This window comes from Pseudoliparis swirei, chromosome 18 (genome assembly GCF_029220125.1).
Source record: "Pseudoliparis swirei isolate HS2019 ecotype Mariana Trench chromosome 18, NWPU_hadal_v1, whole genome shotgun sequence".
In the NCBI taxonomy this organism is placed as follows: domain Eukaryota; kingdom Metazoa; phylum Chordata; class Actinopteri; order Perciformes; family Liparidae; genus Pseudoliparis; species Pseudoliparis swirei.
In genome coordinates this window covers 21,735,391-21,750,511 of record NC_079405.1, presented here as the reverse complement: position 1 = coordinate 21,750,511, position 15,121 = coordinate 21,735,391, and positions in this window count along the sequence as shown.

Below are 15,121 nucleotides of genomic sequence, written 5' to 3'. Positions count from 1 at the left end.
TTATTCTACTGCTCTCTTGATTTATTACCTCAGAAAATATTTTTTAAATGAGTTTATGGTGTCAATCACTAGTTTGATTCAGTAAACTATGGTCGTATTCACAGTAAATATATCATAAAAAAGGGTATGCTTTCGGGCTTTGCGTTTAAAGCGTCTCTACATCACTCTTACATCCAAATATGATCACTTCCACAGGGCAACGGCCACCCTCATCACAAACGCTTCTGAAATTATGCTTAGAAGTTGTGCATTGGTGCCATCAAGCCATACAGGGTTGACCCACCCTGTGATGTAATTATTACCAATATCTATTGATCAGGCATTTCCCAACATCCTAACAGAGTTGTATAATACATTAGCCTAGAAACTATACTATAACACTTCAATTTTTACTTATTGGTGGTTTGCTCTGTAAAATGTCATCACATTTGTTCGATAAATATACTAAAGTAGTGCAATTGACTTTACCTCGACCAGCTGCAACTCTAACAGCTACTTGAGTTTTAAGACATCAATAGGAATAATAAGGTTGTACATGTTGCCAATAAACCTAATTTGTAATGAGCATTGAATAATTTGAAGTGCAACTGTGTATGTTTACATATAAATGTCATATGACATAAATATATTATATTGATACATATAACATATATATACACACATTATACATACATATGGACATATAATATATATTATATAAATACATATATTATATATAAATATATATATATTTATACACAGTTCCACTCAAAATTATTCAATCCTCATTGCAAATAAGGTTTATTGGCAAAATATACAAACTTTTAGTTGAGCTCCAACGATGAGACGGACAAAGATTAAACCGAGTGACGTCTCCATCTGTATTATCTAATCACGCTGGCTCTTAAAGATATAAAGAGTCATGTTCTCCTGGAGAACTTCAGTCTGTTATTGAACGATGCTTTGAGCTGACTTCATCCAGGCCCGTGCTGCACGTTAAATATTTTGTGTCTTTGGACTTTTTGTTCGACCACACTTAATTAAATCCACTTTATTTTGAATTGTACTTTGCCGTCCTGGTCATCTTTTCCCAACCTTCGACATTTTCAAAAAACAAGTGAAACATTGACAATTTATATAACTCAACACAACAAATGTTACAAGTAGTTTCTTATAAAAACAAAATGTCACTTTTGATGATACCTCGAGGCCATGACCTCCAGCTCTCTAATAGTCTTGGGTTTGCAGTCCCACCAGAGATGTTCTACGGGGTTCAAGTCAGACAGCCACTCTAGAATCTTCCAGGACTTTTTCTGAAACTAAGCCTTGGTGCACTTTATGCTTGGGATGATTGTCTTGTTGGAAGGTTCAATGAAGCCCAAGCTTCAGCTTCCTCACATAGGATTTCCTGATACTTCATTGAATCCATTTCGCCCTCCAAACGCTGCAGGTTTCCATAAAAGAAGCCAAGCCGTCCCAGATCATCGCCAAGCCACCGCCATGCTTCAGCGTAGGCAAAGTGTTCTTCTCAGCGTCCGCTTCATTCTTCCTCCTCCAGACAAACACTGATCCAGAGGCCCAAAATGTTAGTCTAGTTTCATCGCTCCACAAAACAGATTCCCAAAACTTCTGTGGCTTACTGATATAGTTTTGAGCATGAGGGAGCAAACTTATTGTGCTCTCGGGTAAGTCGTGGCGTATACGTCTTGGAGTTTGGGCATTGAGACCGTCAGCGTTTAGCATGAAACTGAATCCAGTGCCATCTTCCTTTTTCTGCCATTTCCAGCCAGTGTTCCTTCAACTTTGAACGAGCAAACTATGCTTCCAACGTTCCCTCTAGGAGCATCCAGTGCCGTGTTTCGTGCAAGTCAATCTCTTCTCTTCACTTAAACATATTTCTAATCAATCAAATATCACTGCCAATATATAATGTATGTCCTATATATCTTTGATGTGTTTTAATTTAAGCACACCTGATGCAATTAACTAAGGTCCTTGATTAGTTGCATCAGGTGTGCTTGAAACACCCGATTTTCAAATGTGTTCTGAGGGATTATATTAATGTATGAAGGGGTTGAATGATTTCAAGACCATAGTAGTAATTAAAGTTGATTTTGTGTCAAATTAGGTTAAATAATTTACCGCTATTTAAATTGTCCTTCAGGTGTCTATTGAAAACAGCTGAAAGTTTGTAGGTTTTGCCATAAACCGTATTTGCAATGGGGGTTGAATAATTGAGTGGAACTGCGTCTATGTATATATTTTTAGATATAGTAGTATTGCTACTTTTACTGCAGTAATGATCACCAACAGATTCAGATCGTAATCATTATCCATGTATAAACTAGGCGAGTTCAGGCCATATGTAATGAAAATGGAAAATACCAACTTCCTCCATGAACCATATCAGAGCAGGAAAACAGAACTCCAGCACATCATCATTGAAGACCATCATTTCATTAATGGTTCCGATTTTGAATTAAAGGACTATAGCACCATCTATTGACACAACTGTGTAACTACTCTTCCCATGATTCAAAGTGCATCCAGTCAGTTGTGTTGCACCTGGTACAGTGAGACTTATACCGTAAATCATCTTCACAATATAAGTGTTTGAGACAGAATAGGTAAGGACACCTTTAACGTCTGTAACCCTCTGACTCGGTGTTGGATAGCAGTGACCTTAGTAGCGCATTCTAATGCCTCTGGTATTGGAAAAGTACATCAATGTGTAAACAAATATGAAAGAAATCCTGTGTGCAGGTCAGCTAATCACACACGAATCTTCGCCACCGTTGCGCGACATGTCACCTTATTAGCGGGTCTTCGCAAAAGATGATAACGGCGCAGACAAGCCCAACACTTTATTGGCACGTAAGAGAAAAGCAGATTTTCTGAAAACAATTACTCCTGTCAGTGTGTTACAAAAAGCTTTTTGGTGGCATGAAACAATTTATGAAAACTAAATAGTATACACTGAAGACATGCCACTCCTCAGGGAAGGCAATACATTGTATAGTTATCTCCCAAACAGGGCAAAATCACAACCCTCAAACTATACAATCTACTACCTCACACTGTGTGAGCAACTGCGATAAAACACATTTTTCCCCTGCAACCACGACTGAAAAGTGGCCTTCAGAAGACACGGAGGATCCATGGAGACGTGCACATGGCACTTTGAGAAAGACAGTAGGTTGAATAGTTATCTCCCAGTGCGGGTGTGACCCTAAAACTATACAACCTACTACCTCATCCCACGGTGCAAACAGAACGGATTTCTGGAAGGCTGTGGCCGATTTAATGACGATCAGACTCTTTGAGTCGAGGACAACCACCGGCTGAATTCAGGTCTTCTGACACAGGCAGATGCTCGATACCTGTTTGGATAAAAAGACACATGGGGTTTGGGTTAGGCTCAACCTCAATCATTTTACAGCTGAGGAAGGTTCTCAATTCAGCTCTGGAGTGATTAAAAACATACATTCAGTCCAATTAATAAAGTGAGAACACAACGCAGTTTGTATGGTTACAAGATACAGTAATTTAAGCCAGAATCAAGATGATGGATGCCAATTTCATTGTTCAGGACCATGGACAGCAGCGAAATGAATACCGGACATGCAGCTGGAATGTCCCTTTTTTCTTTATTTGTCCACCTTGATTCTCAGAAAAATTAGCAAACATGAAGTTCAGTGCATCCAGAGTTACTGACGTACAGATGGAGATGACTAGTTTGAACATCTGATGAATATTAATAGTTTATTCTACAATGTAGTTCAATGCTTTGGCTGGAAACAAATTCAGAAGTAGAAACCGCCTGCACTTCATTTGAAGTTGTAGCTGTACTTTCTATTGGGGCTAAATTAGAGCAGGGATTCCTGTCTTCCCTTAAATAAACAAGGCCTCTACTAACGTCAGTAGACAACAGATTTAATTAAATAAATGAAGCTCATTAAGCTTCAGAGAAAATGAGTGGTGGTGCAACAACAAGGGTCGCACATTTGCAAAGGAAGGGGACGTTTAAACATTCATCAAGCTCCTTTCATCAATAACAAGATGAGATGAATCAGGATCACACGAGAGCCAGCTGAGCAGGCAATTGCTTGAGGACTAACATTCTGAATATCTGTCAATAGAGATTATAAATGATGCCTTTAAATTCACTATATTCCACAAAGACGTCTAGTTATGTCTGACTAACGCTAAACAGTTTACACCAAACACCCAGTGTACAATGCAACAGGGACGCAGCGAATCCTCTCAATTGAGAATTTAAAATGAAAGCATCTTTGGATATTTAGCTTGAATAATCGCAATTCGCTAATAGCAAAATTGCAGCAACGGTACATAAAGTATCGATACAATGACCACTTAAACGAATTCTACTTGCTTTAAGATTACATAACGAGGACATGGGATTATACTTCTTAGAGTGCAATAATCAGACGAAACGAGAGGAACGAGCCTGAGGAAGAATTGACTGAAGCCAAATGAGACAGGAGAGGATGATGAAACTAATATGTACCCAGCTCTATTCATGAATAATATTTTGTTTAACTCATTTTCATTGGGGCTGCTTTGTTATTTGACTAATTCGACGGAATGATGTTCTCCTGAACGTGTCTGCCGAAGAGGAGGACCTGGCCCGACACTCCTTCAACAGGCAATGGAAGCTAGCAGGTTAGCTAGCTAGTTATAATTACTAGCCAGCGTGACCGGACATTTAAGCCGTAGTTACATCGCCTTATTTTTGAAATTTTCACCGTTAGGAAAGTCCTATTAAATGCGATATGAAATGCACATGTAATGTGCTCAACACACTGCGCTGCATTTTGCCAGCTAAATGCTAACTACGTCAGTTAACCACTCCTCACAACTCTAGCTAGCTAACCAGCTAACAGCTAGCTAGCAGCACGTTCCAGCATGGTTGTCCAGGAAAGCGACCGCTCACAGCACTGCGGCGGGCCGGTCCGCAACGAAACAAGCCCCGTTGTTATTACATAGCGTTTAAAAGAATACGTGGCCGGACACTGAGGTCGATGTATTCGATAATGTGTAATTACGACAGGCTACACACCTGACTGCCATGTCCGGACCGCTCCTCCACGCCCTCTGGCTACTTCTTCTTCGCGGCTTGTTGGCGCAGTTTACAACAACCTTAAAGGGCCCATTAGTCCCCCCTGCTGTTTAGGAGTGTACACTAAAGCAATAATAAATCAATAAATCAATAATTAACTCACAAATAGAAGAATAAATGCTGGGGACATCCAGGTGCAGAAATAAACGGAGTAAATTTGATTAGTTTGGAGGAAAGCCAGCCAGATGACTGAGAAAGCAAGTATTGAGTAAAAGTGAAGATACCTTACTGATAAGTCACCTATGAGAAGAGAGTAAAAGTCTTAAAGTATCTGATATGTACTGTACTTAATAATACAGGCTTCAAAATGTTGTTGCTCAGTCGACTAAATTTGAAAAACAAAAAAAACAACACTGTCACGCAGCTTTACCCTGTTTCTTTGGTAAATGTCCACATTATGAAAGATAATGAGATGTCCTGATAAAGGAAATTAAATGACTTACTAGTGGGGACTAGGGTTGTCACGATACCAAAATTAGAACTTCGATACAACACCAGCCATAAATATCCGGATACCCGATACTTACGATACGATACCAGAATTCGATACGATATCACACATAAAATACAATTTTGCCATATCTATCTATAATAGTAATAAATAAAACATATGTATGGTTCCCTTTTTACCAGCTTGTTCCTGCCCTGCTTTTTGAACACTTAACAAATGGCATTATTATTAGTATTAGCCTACAGCAAGATATTATTGAAAACTACATGGTGCATCATAGCATTGATTATACGACGATAGGCCTTTTGTCTTATCTGACTAGATGATGACATAGTTCCCTCCATAAGTATGAGCAATTGTAGAGTTCATATTTTATCTTAATTCATCGAATTATTATTTTTCCTTGACTAAAAATAAAAAGAATTAGCTCAAGATCCACCAGCATGTAGCCATTTTGCATCAATTGTGTTTAATTTAGTACACTTGTGTGCATTGTGAGTGTGACCTCATGATCATTTAGGCTTATCGTCAAACCAGGCTAAGGCTACTCCTGTGAAGCCGTGTTCACACCGAAAGCGTTGTAAATATTTCCCAATTTGCATCAAACACGCCGCGTCGTCTGGCGAAATTTCTCGTCAATCCAACCATACGCTGTACGTTGACTTTGCATGGATCTACTCGCGCCAACAATTCGCAACGCTTTTGGTGTGAACGCACCATTAGGCTGTATATGGGCGAGCCCTGGGCGTCGTTAGGCCTATTTTAGGGGAGCTTCAGCCCCCCCAAATAATTTGGGATTATTAGCTTTACACGTTTTTTTTAAAGTTTTTTATTTGTGATGTTATGTTAAACTATCGTTTCCCACATGGACCTGTTATTTATAACTCTTACATGCTACATATATGTGTGCGTTCTGGTTTGTATGTTTTCTCCCCATTGTTTCACCAGCATTCGTTTTTTTTCCATTTTTGTATCTATTGCTATGTTTTTTAGTGGGGTTGATTCAGTTCTAGTCCAATCCCAGTCAGTAGTCCTTGAATGTGGGCTCTTTCCGTCTGCCGGGAAATCCATGTATGTTGATACAATTTGTAGTTTTATAGTTATTGTAGGTTTTTAAGGTCAGGGCTCAACCATTATGTCAAATATCTTTTACTTCACATTCTTCTCCTTTGTCTGATTTTCTTTTTTCTTCAACTCTGACATTTATTAACATTCGACACAATTGATTGATCCATTAGCCCAACATTAATCTTCTAGATCTAGATTTAACCTCCCGTTTATAGGCCAGGTCATTGCCTCGGGTAAGTAGACCAAGCAGGGCGGTGTCATCTGATAACTTTTGGATGTAACAGGATACATGGCTTTGCCCATAGTCCGCTGTATAAAGCAAGAAAAAAAAAGGGGATACAACTGTTCCAATTTTAGCTAAGATAGTATCGGACAGTTTTTTTATCAAGCCTGACAAACTGTGGTCGAGACAAAAGGTAATCCAAGACCCAAGCTCTAGTTCTATTGTGAAGTTTAAAAGTCATACGTTTTTTTCGCTAAAAGGTGTGGTTGGATTGTATTCAAAGCTGGCAGTTGTTTAAAGATGAATATAAATACTGCGCAGCATATAGTGCATCATATACCCCGACACTGTTCGTGTATGCAAACTGCAAGAGATGCTGGGAGACCGAGACCTGTCTCCTCAGGTGACCCAGTACAATTCAATTCAATTCAGTTTATTTGTATAGCCCAATTTCACAAATTACAAATTTGTCTCGACAGGAAAAACTCCCAAATAACCCTTCAGGGGGAAAAAAAGGGAAGAAACCTGGAGGAGAGCAACAGAGGAGGATCCCTCTCCTAGGATGGACAGGTGCAATAGATGTAATGTGTACAGAAGGACAGATTTAGAGTTAAATACATTCAATGAATATGAAGAGTGTATGAATAGTTCATCGTAGACATATTCCGCGATGGAGACCTGCACGACCCATCAGGCAGATGGCGGTGGGGAGGAGGAGTGGGCGGAGGCTCAACAGGACAGTGGCGTAGTCATGAGCAGGAATTTACACCCAGACACCCCAGACGATCCATCAGGCAGATAGATATGTCTATGCGTCGTCTCCAAGGTCGGACCCCCCCATGGACGTAAAAAAAAAAGGACTTCGGGAGAAAGCAGAGTAGTAGCGTGTGATTGAGATGAAAATTCATCCTTAAGGAGAGAAAAAGAGGAATAGGGTACTCAGTGCCTAAAACGTCCCCCGGCAGCTATAAGCCCATAGCAGCATATCAAGGGGCTGGACCAGGGCAAACCTGATTCAGGCCTAACTATAAGCTCTGTCAAAGAGGAAGGTCTTAAGTCTACTCTTAAACGAGGTGACTGTGTCTGCCTCCCGGACTGAAATTGGAAGCTGGTTCCATAAAGAGGAGCTTGATAACCAAAGGCTCTGGCTCCCATTCTACTTTTAAGACTCTAGGAACTACAAGTAGTCCCGCATTAGTGAGCGTAGCTCTCCTAGTGGGGCAATATGGTACGACAGGCTCCTTAAGATATGATGGAGCATCACCAATCAAGGCTTTGTAGGTTAAGAGAAGAATTTTAAAAGTGATTCTTGATTTTACTGGGAGCCAGTGCAGAGCAGCTAGTGCAGGAGTGATGTGATCTCTTTCTTAGTTTTAGTGAGAACACGAGCTGCAGCATTCTGGATCAACTGGAGGGACCTAAGAGATTTATTAGAGCAGCCTGCTAATAAGGAGTTGCAGTAATCCAGTCTCTCAAATAACGAACGCGTGAACCAATTTTTCTGCATCTTTTTGAGACAAGATGTGCCTGATTTTTGAAATATTACGTAGATGAAAGACGTGGGAGTTAAAGGACAAGTCCCGATCAAAGCTAACGCCAAGATTCTTTACAGTGGTGTTGGATGAGGGGCATGCCGCTCACAGAATCCACATCACCAGATAATTGATCTCTGGAGGTGCAGGCAGGCCGATTAAATTACTTTTTTTTCTCTGAGTAACATCAAGAAGTTGCAGGTCATCCATGTTTTATGTCTTTAAGACATGCTTGAATTTACAGAGTTGGTTGCTCTCCTCTGGTTTTATCGATAAATATAGTTGAGTGTCATCTGCATAACAATGAAAGTTTATGGAGTGTTTCCTGATAATTGCCCAAAGGAAGCATGTATATAATAAAAAAAAAGAAGTCCAGAACAGAAACTGTGGAAACTCCGTGATTGGTGGTGGTTATCGAGGCGTCATCGTTTACAAATACAAACTGAGATCGATCTGATAAATAGGATTTAAACCAAATTAGTGCCGTGCCTGAAATGCCAATCGACATTTCATTATGTGGACGTCAGGGCTATCGTTCTCAAATTAGTCAGACTATGACTCCTCACGCTGTTTGTCTTCGGGATTGCAACTAAACAAGATGTTTTCTACATTAATGGATTTTTTGAGGAAGATGTAGACAAGGAAAAGATAGAATGAAGGACTGAGCACAGCTGATGAGCACAGAACTTCAGGGTGCTGGGATTACTAGTTCAATAACCAGTATTAGATTTCCTGCCATTCCAAAGGCCCCTTGTATTGGACTATACAATCTGTCCTTCAACCCTTTCCTTATATTTGGGAATCAATGTTAATATCTGTGTTCCTATGGCTTGGTAACACTTAATACAAACTGCGAGCTATGTAGCATTATATCATGCTTAATTTACAATTGGTGAATTCATCATTTAGAAAGTGTTGAACAATGCTTTATAAATGATGAATTTACTCATAATTAACTAATGCCTCATAGAATGCAGTTATTATAAAGTTGTACCCACAAATTTCAATCATTAGTCAGGTCACCGGGCCAGGGCACAAGATCAAAAAACAAAGAATGCATTTGCTTATAATGCAAAAGCTTGTGAGAAAACAGCCTAATATACATCCATCCATCCATTATCAATACCGCTTATCCTCATTAGGGTCGCGAGGGCGCTGGAGCCGATCCCAGCTGACATAGGGCGAAGGCAGGGGACACCCTGGACAGGCCGCCAGTCCATCGAGGGCACATATAGAGACATACAACCATTCACTCTCTCATTCACACCTATGGGCAATTTAGAGATCAATTAACCTGACGGCATGTCTTTGGACTGTGGGAGGAAGCCGGAGAACCCGGAGGGAACCCACGCTGGGCCCTCTTGCTGTGAGGCGACAGTGCTAGCCACTACACCACCGTGCAGCCTAATATACATTAGCCGTCTAATATATCATGTACTGATGTTGGCTGAAGCCAGTATTGCTACATACCTAGTGTGTGCGTATTGTGTGTTCAATTGGCCAACCCCCAGTTGTTTGAACCTATTGGTCTCGTGATAGACTCGTAATATGTAAAAATCACCAAAATATCATGCAGGCTACAATTTAAGACATAAGGAGTAATGCTAATAATTAATCTTATCTCAGATTCACTGCTCTTTACTAGAATTAATTTGATAGGACTTTAACGGCACATTCTCAGTGAAGCTCTAGTTGGTATGACAAATGCTCTGAAGTCTCATTTAAAAGACTTAAATTAAGAGTTGAGTTAGCTCAGATAACTTAATGCTACTGACTGACTCAGTTTATTACAAAACGAAGAGACAAGGCTAGCAAAAAGAGAAGAAGAACAAAGTACCGTTAGCCGGTATTTAGCTGGTGTTGTGGGCGCCCTTTCATTGTTTTGACCAAACATTATTATCCGACTCTCAACAGTGGCCGACACACATTGCCCCGAGCTAGAGTTACATCACAAACCTTGAACCTTCGCAGGCAAAACAAGCTCGCAAACACTTTAACCGATCCAAATCTAAAAGGAGAAATGTAGGTCCTGGAGATCCACTGGTCAGCATGTGTGTGTGAACCCTGTCACAAACGGAACTGACAGCGCTTACTCGCGTGAGTTTACGAGCCCGACTGTTTGTGGTTTAAACCCGGCATACGCGTCGTTGAGGGGGCGTGGCTTATCTCTGTTACTTTGTTCCGTGGAAAAATATTTTCCGACATCCGCCACGGAATAAGTAACCAATTTTTCTACGTTATACTTCTTGTGGAAATGCCACACACGTCGTAACATCTAGCGCCCCGGTGTGAATGACTTCCGCATCCAGCGCCACGAGAGCAGCAGCAGCCAATTAGATCCAACAGCGGAGCAGCTCAGCGCTGATTGGTTCTCACAACGCAGCGTTCTAGTTCTGTGCTGTGACGTCGCAAGTGACGTCACAGCACAGAACCAGAGTGTATTTACAGTGTTCTATGACGCAAACACATAGCAGGGTAACGTTAGAAGAATATTAATAAATAAATATAAATAATAATAAATAAACCTGGATATGTTAGCGATAATGGTGACTACAGGAAGCTTAATATTCATATATATATATAATATGTATATATATATATGTATATATATATGATATATATGTGTGTGTGTGTGTGTGTGTGTGTGTGTGTGTGTGTGTGTGTGTGTGTGTGTGTACACAGCAATAATCAACTTGTCACTTAATCGTTGCATTGTTTAATGCAACACAGTTCATACTATAGATTAATCAAAGTAATGTGTCTGTGCAGAGTTGTTGCTGGCCTCGGCTGCTGGTGATTGGCAATTAGTCAGCAGCCGAGGCCACCCTTATAAATGCTCCCACTTGAGAGTGGAGGGAGAGAGGTGAGCAGAGGCACGTGTTTTGCGGTCTGCTTATGTCTTTGAACAACACCTCTTGCGGTCTGGCGGATCCTTGGTGCTGGGGGGGGAAACCCACGGGTGGCGGCCTCAGGCCTGCTACACTGGAGCCCAACGTGGGGCCCCCTGGAACCCAGTGCCTGGAAAGAGGTGGAGCTGATGTACAGCTTGGGCCAAATGCTGGCCAGAATTGAGGAGATGGGAGGAGAACCCCCGGTTCCCCAAGGCCTTCCTGGACCCCGAGACCCAGCCCGCGCCGGAGCTGCCGACCTCCGAGGCCCAGGAGCCAGACCCAGGACCGAGCCCCAGGACCGCTGCCGACCGAGGTCCCGGCTGCCGACTCCAGAGCCACAGGACCGGTCCAGGACCCACCCCAGAGCCCCAGGACCAGAGCCACAGGACCGAACCCCGAGGTCCAGGACAGCTGCCGACCCCAGAACCCCAGGACACCCCGAGGTCCAGGGCTGCCGACCCCAGAGCCTGCCGACCCCAGAACCCCAGGACCGCTGCCGACCCCAGAGCCCCAGGAGCCGACTGAGCTGCCGACGACCCATGTACCCCGGGACCCTGGTTCCTACCAACCCCTGATCCCGGGCCCGCCTGTTACCCTGCCCGCCCCATCTCGGCTGGCTTCAGCTCCCGTCCCCGTCCCAGTCGACCCCAGAGCCCCACGTCCTGAGCCCGGTCCCACAGAGCCCTCCTTCGCCCAAGCTCTCATGGGGTGGGAGTGTGGCAGCTGGCCTCGGCTTCTGGTGATTGGCAATTAGTCAGCAGCCGAGGCCCTCCCACTTGAGAGTGGAGGGAGAGAGGTGAGCAGAGGCACGTGTTTTGCGGTCTGCTCGGTGTCGTGTGCGTGCCAATAAATATGTCTTTGGACAACACCTCTTGCGGTCTGGCGGATCCTTGGTGCTGTGGGGGGAAACCCACGGGTGGCGGCCTCAGGCCTGCTACATTGCTGTTATCATATTTATATTTCCGCCTCATTCTGCTGTTTCTTGGGCGAACACCGCAGAAGCTGCTGACCCACTGTCTCCCAGGTGGTTGCTTACTGCTGCCTTGTGATAATCCATAAATGTGTTACCGTCACATTTAGAATGCATGCAGGTTTCTAGTTATCAGGGCGCCTTAAATGTAATTATTTCCCTTTCATAATTTTTCCTGCTCTTAATCTGGTAGACGGTAAACTGGTTGTTGTACATCCAATATGAAAGGTGATTTCCATTTGTGTCTTTTGGGAAACAACCCAGAATAATGATCAGGTGGTCCAATAAAACCTTTTTTTTTCTCAACCAAGATCTCAAGTCACCTGCCTTTTTTAATTTCTCAACTTCCTGTTTATTGTTATATTCCTGGGCAACAAACAAAGTTATTCACACATTCATCATGTTTTAAAGATCCGTCAGTTTTTTTTCTAAGAGTGATGCTGCTTGTAAGGTTCTGTTCTGTGTGTACTCTGTCTTCTCTGTGGCTACTGTGTCTCCTCTGTCTCCTTGATTGTGTCATTCCCTGCACCTGCCCTCAGCCACTCTCGTCTCGTTAATGTCTCATGTCATACACCTGTTTTCCCCCCTATATATTGTGCCACTCTTTCCCTTGTCTGTTGCTGGATTGTTGTCTTTTTTTACGTCGTCCTGTGTTTCGTGCGTTTACCTGATCCTGCCTGTTTCGACCCTGCCTGCCTGCCCTGAACCCTGATTCTCTGCCTGCCCCTTTTTGGACTTTGTTGTTTTTTGTGTGGAAACGTTTGCCTCATTAAAGAGCGCCTTTTTGTTTCTTTACACTGACTCCTCGATTCCTCTGCACATGAGCTCCTGCACCTCGCTACCTGTGACGTCGGCGTGACACTGCTTCGTCATAAAAGATATTTTTTCCTTTGATTCAACGAATATGGCTAATAACCGTAGAAAGTGAACCCACATATCTCAGTACCTATATAAATGGGGTTTGCGTTAATTGTAGGACTGGTGGTTCAATCATAGGAGCAAATGAAACGGATAATAAAACTCATGTATTAGAAGATTTATTACATTTATTTTTTTACTTTTTCTGGAGGCACAATAACACCCAAATAAGGAAAATAAACACACAAAGCAGTTCATTTCTTGACCCTGTGCTGCCTGTTGCGAAACCTGGAGCTTGCAGCTTCATTTTCCTACAGCAGTCAGTTTAGCACAACAACACAGACTCCACGGCATCTCAGAGGCTGTGCAGGAAGTGTCGTGACTCCCACCGTGACCAGGATATTCCTAATTATTAGTCATCACCGTCACATTGTTCAAATGTAATGCATAGTTGGCTGTAGCATCCCTCTCACACACACTGACAGTCAGATTCATAAATGTATAGATCTGCTGCTGCAGCGCTACCTCGTGGCTAAACAACATAGTTACTCAGACATCATATCTAATGTGGTCGCAAAAGCACAAAGTAAATATGCTGTAATCCTTGAGCCCAGCATTTGAGAAAAAAACTCAGGGACAGCTAAAGCAAAACTGAATGAAGCATCTCAAATCAAAAAGTTCAGGATGTTCTGGACCAAATGTGGGGACGATTGCGCCCACTCTGTAGGAAAAGCAGCAACAAAACAACACTAATGACAAACAATTAAAAATAGAATTAAAACGACCTGTGTGTGGCTTATATGGCTCGATTCAACTGGTCCAAGAATGACATTTATTGTTTCCAAGACTTCCGGTTCAAAAGTGAAAGCTGAAAAAAAGAGGAACAAAAGTAATGTAATTGTGTCAAAACGCTACATTTGCAATTTTTAACAAACAAATACCACACTATTGGGGATGACTGTAATACTTCTGCAAAAACATTTTTTAATACATCCACGATTAAAAAGGAATACAAATGCATTCTAAAAGACAACGCACTTGAACACGTTTTTAATTTCTTTAATTTCTTTATGTAAGAAATTAATTCCATTTTTGTTTCTCTATTATCTTTTGGACCTTGGCGATTCGAGAATCGCCTTCCCACCCACCCTTTCTGTGAATCTCACAGAGCCCCACACCCCATTACCTCTCTTACCACACGTCGTGGTGGCGGTTTCTGTCAATTCACAGAACAAATTCCTGCTGGAAGTCACTTCTATATATAGACTCTGGTTCGGTGCGCCGTGATGTCACTAGCGACGTCACAGAACCAGAGAACATATCATGTGACAATGTTTCCATGGTGACCTCGTCGGTCCGTGTAGGTTTTGTTCGTCTGTTTTTTCGTTTCATTCAAAATACGGAATACGGAAATAAGGTGGTTTCTTCGTTTACCGTCTGAAACCAAAAACGATACATGTGTATATATATATATATATATATTAGGGCTGTCAGCGTTAACACGTTAATCTATGCGATTAATTTGGCCGCGATTAACTCACTAAAATATTTTAACGCAATTAACGCAACTTTGTTTACTTCTGGTGTCGTGGAAGTTGTTGCACTCCTCTGAGTGTCAAGCCGCGGCAGTCCGCCTCCTTCCTCCCGTCTGCTCCTCCATATTCACAGAGAAACAGAGGGCGACGTGTCGGTGACGCGGAGCGGAAGGTGCAGGTGACTTTTTTTTTTCTCCGCCCCGATGCGCGCGCAGACACGCCGGCATGGAGCTCTGCGGCGCGCGAGACGGAGAGCCGAGAAGAGTGAACGACACGTCGAGACAGAATGACATGCTGCTGTAGAGACGACCAACAACAGACGTTTAGTTTAACCCTTGTGTTGCCTTCGGGTCATTTTGACCCGATTCAATATTTAACCCTCCTGTCGCCTTCGGGTCAATTTGACCCGATTCAATGTTTAATGTCGGTGTTCTTTCGGGAGTCAACAAACAAACATAAAGTACCTCACACTTA